We start from the raw sequence: 6,536 nt of genomic DNA on the forward strand, positions 1-6,536 counted from the left end.
CATGTTTTAAAAGGTGGAGCCCACCCTCACTGGTTCAATCCTTAAAAGCCATGCATTCCCCAAGAGGTAAGAATTACTTAAGGTTTAACAGCTTAGTTTTATCTTTCACTAGACAGTGGACTCTGACGCTGCAAAGGTCATCCTGACCTGTCTGTTTTCTAAAGCAATTTCCCTTGAATTTATGTCTTCCATCTGATTAATCATTATCCCCATTTTCCACTCTGGGTCTTTACTGATATTGCCCTCAAACAGAACCAGTCATGACCCTTCAGCAGATAATCAAGAACAGAAGCCTGCATAGTGGTTCCATGTTCACAAGTGCTTTTTGTTTAACTGAAGATATTGCTACTATCAGTCACACAGAGAAGCAATGCCACATCAATAACATCCCTTGACAAGGGGATCATACCGTTATCAGCACCTCAAATACACTCACAGAGCATGTTAAAGGACACTATTTGCACTCTTCAGTGATTCTAATACACCCTTATGCTCCCTCATGCATAATTTAAATGTTCTACGTTACTAATAGGCATTTAGAAGCATTTTGATTTTTCTCCTCTTCTGACTTGGCCTATAATTATCACTTTTATTTCATCAGAAAGAAACAGTAAGACCCTTCTTATCCACCCACAGTGGGGTCCCTGGATGACTCAAATCAGGTAATATTTTTGGTTCAAAGGCAGAAAATTATCTGCATGCAACCAGCACCAGCTGACTAACAAAAGAAATTGGTGTTACACTTGAAGAAGGTCTCCTGCATACTCTGGGGCCAGGGAGTCTGAAGAGAGCATAAAAAACAACCAACACACTTGTGTGTGTAGAGGTATATGTCCAAAACAGGCAAAATGAACAGCACATAAAGTCCAAATTAAGACCCAGTATACCATAGCAGCTATGGTCTAAAAATAATTTTCTTTTTCTAGGGAAAAATAGAAGAATACTTGGATGTCATAAATTTTTACATTTAATTAGAAAAGCAATTTTAGAAGAGAAATTTTTACTTTATCAGCCAATTAGTTATTGATTATAGTTTACAATCAGCTTTTAAAAAGTATCACATTGTGGTGGCCTCAGGATATAGGTAATATTAAGTGCTCAATTCCTTGAATATGTGTGCATCAGCTTTCACTGAAAACAGTTTTGTAGATTGTATAGCTGAATCAACATTCAGTGTTTGCTCCCCCAGAGCAAGGGACTTCCCCTTTAAGGAAGTTCTTAATTTAACCCAAAATTTCACAGGAATTTGTATCAGTGCATCTTCTCTGTCCGTTGCAGGTGCACTCCTGGCCTCTCTTCATCTTTCAGTGGTTCACACCCAGAGCGACACATAAGCCTTTCATTCTCTGCTGTTGTAGCACTCGTAGACCAGCAGATAACAGGTTTTCTTAATAGTATTTTAATAGATTTTTTAAAAAGCTTCTACATGTTTACAGAGCCCTCAGGAAGTACGGTAACTGTTCCTTTTGAATCAAATCTATTCCATTTATTTTGTACATTTTCTTAGGAAAATTTATTTATTAAAAATAGCTTCCCAATTAAAAAGCCACATTACTAAAATATCAGAAACAGAATACATTACCAAATTAATGCTTCCATTATTTTAAAATATTAAATAAAATTGATTTAAATATTTTAACAAAAGCAATCATTTAAAGAAAATTGCTAGCATAAAGTTCAGCCAACAAAAGGATACTTAAGCTCTCAGTAGTTCATTTTCCCAGTCACAGGAGTGGAGGAAGGCAGTGTATTGGAACCTGTATCTTGCTCCTATTCCTAGATACTGAAATACAGATATACAAAAAAAGCTTCCATTTTTTTCATGTGTAAAAGGGACAATATAAAACTATTTTTTCCCAAACACGAAAAATATATTTTTACCCAATAACCACAAATAAAATGGACTTAAGATATACTTCGTAAAGAATCATCAACATTTGACAGGAAAAAAAATTTATAATTGAGCTCCATTTCCTACTCATGTCCTAGCAGACACTTTCTCTGTCAACACTTATTTTCCACAAGGTTTCCACTTTATCAACCAAGTGGTCTTATTCTACAAGAACCTATACCCTTGAGGAAATAATTCATATGAACAACCCCATAGCAAAAAAGAAGATTATAGCTACATTACATATCTATGTGCATATAAATAGATATTTGTGCATATATGGGGGAAAACCTTCACTGGATGTTTTTTAGAAATTAGTTTCCGTGTTTTGAATTACCACAATCTGCTTCTGTACAACACAGAGCTAGGAAATTTTTTAAATTAAATATTGCATCTGACTACATTATTTTTAAGATTAATCATATGAAAAAATATTGAAGAAAATATGCCAAAACTCTTATGCCCCTACAATCACGAAAAACTTTTCAGCACTGAATGCAAAAATCCTCATGTATTTCGAAGAGAAGGAAAGAATTAACTATGGCAGTCATATGTGAACTTGGATAATGAAGGTAAACTTTCTATCTCACCACTAGTCCAAAGTAACTTTGGCTGATAAAAATCCCTAAAACACTACAGTCTTCACGTTTTCTGAGCTACATGAGGAGATTTATTCAACATATTATTTCCACCTTAGAAATACATATTTTTTACTATGAAGTCCAGTTACTTCTATTCAAATTATTTCTGTGTACTCCTAAGCACATTTCCCTAGGAAGAGAAAAATAGCCAAAAAGCTAAATAATGGCCAGCTATGAACTGACACTATATGCTACAATATCTCCATAAATAAACAGAGAATTAAATGATTCTGCTCTTCTACAGTTTGGAAGAACTGCAGAAGAATACTAAACAACATAATTTCTCAGCTAGACACATTTTTTTGATTCAGGTTGTTATCTGGATTTTGTGTTTCTTCACTTGCTGGCATCTATAGTAATTCTATTCTGAAATGCTGTACCTGAAGTGAGCATATGTGAAGCCTAGAAGATTTAGGAAAAATTTTATTTCTATCTTTACCACAACATCCCCTAAAACATCAAAGTGGAATGTTACCACACTTCAGGTAATACCCTTGAGTTCCTCATATTTCAGCCAGTATGCACAATAAAATGACTCTTTGGTGATTTCTATGAGTAAAAACTACTTTAGAGAGCAGTAAATATATTGAAAGAAGTTGGTTTGCAATAGTTTCCCAAGTAGTGGAAAATTTATTTTCTTGCTTTCGACTACAGAGCTGACAGTCATCATGCTTATTTGTTACTATAATACAGAAATTAGCAAGTAATTTCTCCAGTGAAAATTTGTTCTTCTGAGAAAAATTACTTATTTCCTAGAAAGAAACAGTTTCCCCATCTGCTAAGATTAAGTAGAATGGCAGCAGTGTGACATTCTACTTAATAATTTTGTACAGCTGGTTACAGCAAGGAATCTTCTATACTGTTTTGCATGACCACATGAATGATAAATATTTGTTAAAGACAGAAAAAAGAACTTAAATCAATTTTGTGAGTTCTGGTAGTTTTCTGTCATGAAATTATAGTTGAAATTGAACTGAGACATTTAAAATCAGGAGAAAAATTGTAAGTAACATTTGAAGTTTTTCGTGCTATGTGGAGCAAAAACAACATCCAGGAGGCAATTCAGTCATCTTCCTAAGCAAAAGGGTGAGCCAGGTATGAGAAATAACTATTACTCACAGGTAATGAATTTCAATCCCAGCTGGGGATCTGAAAGACATTTATTTTCTAAATTTTCAAAAATTGAAGTCCACTGATACTTTCTAAAGCAACTGATAGGCCAAGCAATGACTTATATGTAGTAGAGAAAACCACCCTGAATGGGTTACTCTTGAATTGTCCCTAGGTCACTTTAGTCAAAAGATGTGTCAGAGCAATACTCAGTGGTATTTTTTTAATGCTTATAGTCAGTTGTTCCAGATTCATAATCAACACTGTAATGCTATTTTACAACAGAAAAAAGGTTTTTTTAAGACCATTTAACAAATGTGAACTGAAAGAGAATTTACAGGACTCTCCTTGTTCCTGATGAAGTTCGTACAAAACAAGCAAAGCTCCACACAAAACTGCCTTGAGGAGGTAAGGTGTCCAGGACTAAAGCCTTATGGCTGCTTCCAGACTATTAAAGAGTAGTGCCACATCTTGAACAGCTACCATCTTCATCAAGAGACAGGGTCATGGGCAGACAGTGGATAGCCAAGCCACAGCTCCAGCAAATACCTTATGGGATATTTGTATTTTATTAATTTGGATTTTAGCTGCTAAAATCCTTAAGGAGCAAGCTTTGCTCTGTTCAATATAGGACCTAATAAATAATGGTCTTTGATAACACCTACTTTTATCTAATTAACACCTATTTTCTAAACATCTGATTCTTAAAATGTGTTTGACCGGTTGGCTAGAGGCTTTTTTACCTTCCCTGCCTTCTAGTTTTTCTGAGCAAAGACATAGAACCACACTGATTGTATTATCTTTTAACCTTTCTGAGTTTGTGATTGGCTGTTCAGGTGTACAAGGACTGATCCCTTAATTATTTTTAATACAGGTATCTACTGAATTCAACTGGAATATATCTCCTAATAAGAATTTTTTGTAAATATGGGCCTACATATATCTATGGAGATATTCAGAGTTTAAGGAGTACATTTATGGAACAGAAGATAGCTCATATCCTCAAGATCCTGTAGCAAGTAAAGTTTTTAGGACATTTATAATTAATAAAGACTTAGATTCTCCCAAGTTCAGATGTGAAGTGAATATGGCATTAAACTTCAAGAAACAGAAGTTGAATAAATTTTAGTGCATTTAAGCAGACCAATGCTAGCTGTTTCCATTAGGGTCTAACACTTATACCATCTTTATATGTTTTTAGGAAAAGCATACTCACTTCTCCATGTCCACATTCTTGTTTGTTTGTTTTCTTTTTCAGTTCATTTGAAGGCAAGGAGAGCACCGGAAAGGAATTAATATTCCAGCTGAATGGACCAAAGAAATTATCAAAGACTAACATAAAAGGCTTTTCAGTTTTCTCAACAAGTGGGTTGAATTTTTGCTGCAACAGTCTTGGCCTACCCAACTTGGGAAACCCTATGAAATATGTTCAATTTAAGAATCCATTTGCTAGTTTAGAGCAGCAAAGAATGAAGTTGTAAGTGTATACTTGCTGTTGCCCATAGGGATCGTGTCCTCAGCAGGTAAATATAGTGTCCACAAAAGGATTAAAACATACATAGAGAAAATACATCTTTTCTCTTTAAGGGTGAAGTTATGCCTTTATAACCTTTATAAGGTTTTATAAGGTAGTTATACACCCAACAAATGGATGTGATTTCTTTTGTTTATGGTACTGACAAACACACCCACACAAAATATTCTATGCTAATGAACATGACAATATCTGCCAAGGCTGACCATATAGGTTCTATCTAAATACAAGATTTAGATACCACTGAATACTTGGAATCTTAGAAGGTTACAAATTTTCTAGCCAAGTGCTTATTTATTGATCAGTATAGCTAGGACTATTTAAAATCAGAGGGAAGATAATCACAGAGAAAAAAAGATCAATTACTTTTTAGCCCTTCCCCTCCAACAGACCTCTATATTGACAGACTCTAAGCCAAATTCCCATTGAATGCAATTGCATTAACCACATTTGAATTACAGTGAGATTTTCTGGCATCTAAACTAGTCCTTATATGTGAATATGCAATAGGTGTCCCTGCTCTCACAGCTGAGGAGAAGCCACCTGTGTAGAATATCTTTGTCAACTGACACTTGAGCCATTACATAATATTTGATAGCTCAATGGGACATTTATCTCCATGCTGTTCGTAGGTAACCATGTCTCAAAATATTTTTTGTAGAATTCCATACAAGAAAAATCACACACAGTAACATCTTTCTAAGAGAGAATAAGATATGTTTTCTCCAAGAAAAATCAGGTCCTCTGTACTAACATCAGTCTTTGAGCAAAGAGACCCCATTTTGACTTACACTGCCGTACAGCACCATGTACCCTCTGCAAATGAAGGATAACCACATTCTGGAGTGCATTAACAACAGTTTTACCTGAGGCAACATTCCCCTCTGTTTGTCAAGATGTGGTTAGATTAGTAGGTCCAATTTTGCCCCCCTTACCAATACATTGTTATAAGGAAGAAAGTCCTCATAATGAGCCAGTGAAGCATGGGAATGGTTACACAGAGAAGCCTTGAGGTCCCCATCCCTGGAGATATTTAAACTTTGGTTGTGAAAGGCTCTGAGCAAACTAATCTAACTATAAAATTGCCCCCGCCTTTAAGAAGCAGACTGGATTAAATAATTTCAAGGAGTACATTTAAATGTACATTATTCAATGATGCTTTTGCACTGCAGTAGTGTTGTGCAGAAACCTTCCTGTAAGTTTTAAATTAATTACTTTTGAATGAGGACAATCTATCCGCATCATGATCCACACTGTAGGATAATCTCAAGAACTACATTTGTGGTTCATTCAGAGCATCGTATTGGTGTACCAAACTGCCACAGAAACTAGCTATTTTAAACATCTTCATTCTCTCTGC

The sequence above is a fragment of the Geospiza fortis genome, unplaced genomic scaffold (assembly GCF_000277835.1).
Source record: "Geospiza fortis unplaced genomic scaffold, GeoFor_1.0 scaffold201, whole genome shotgun sequence".
Lineage (NCBI taxonomy): Eukaryota > Metazoa > Chordata > Aves > Passeriformes > Thraupidae > Geospiza > Geospiza fortis.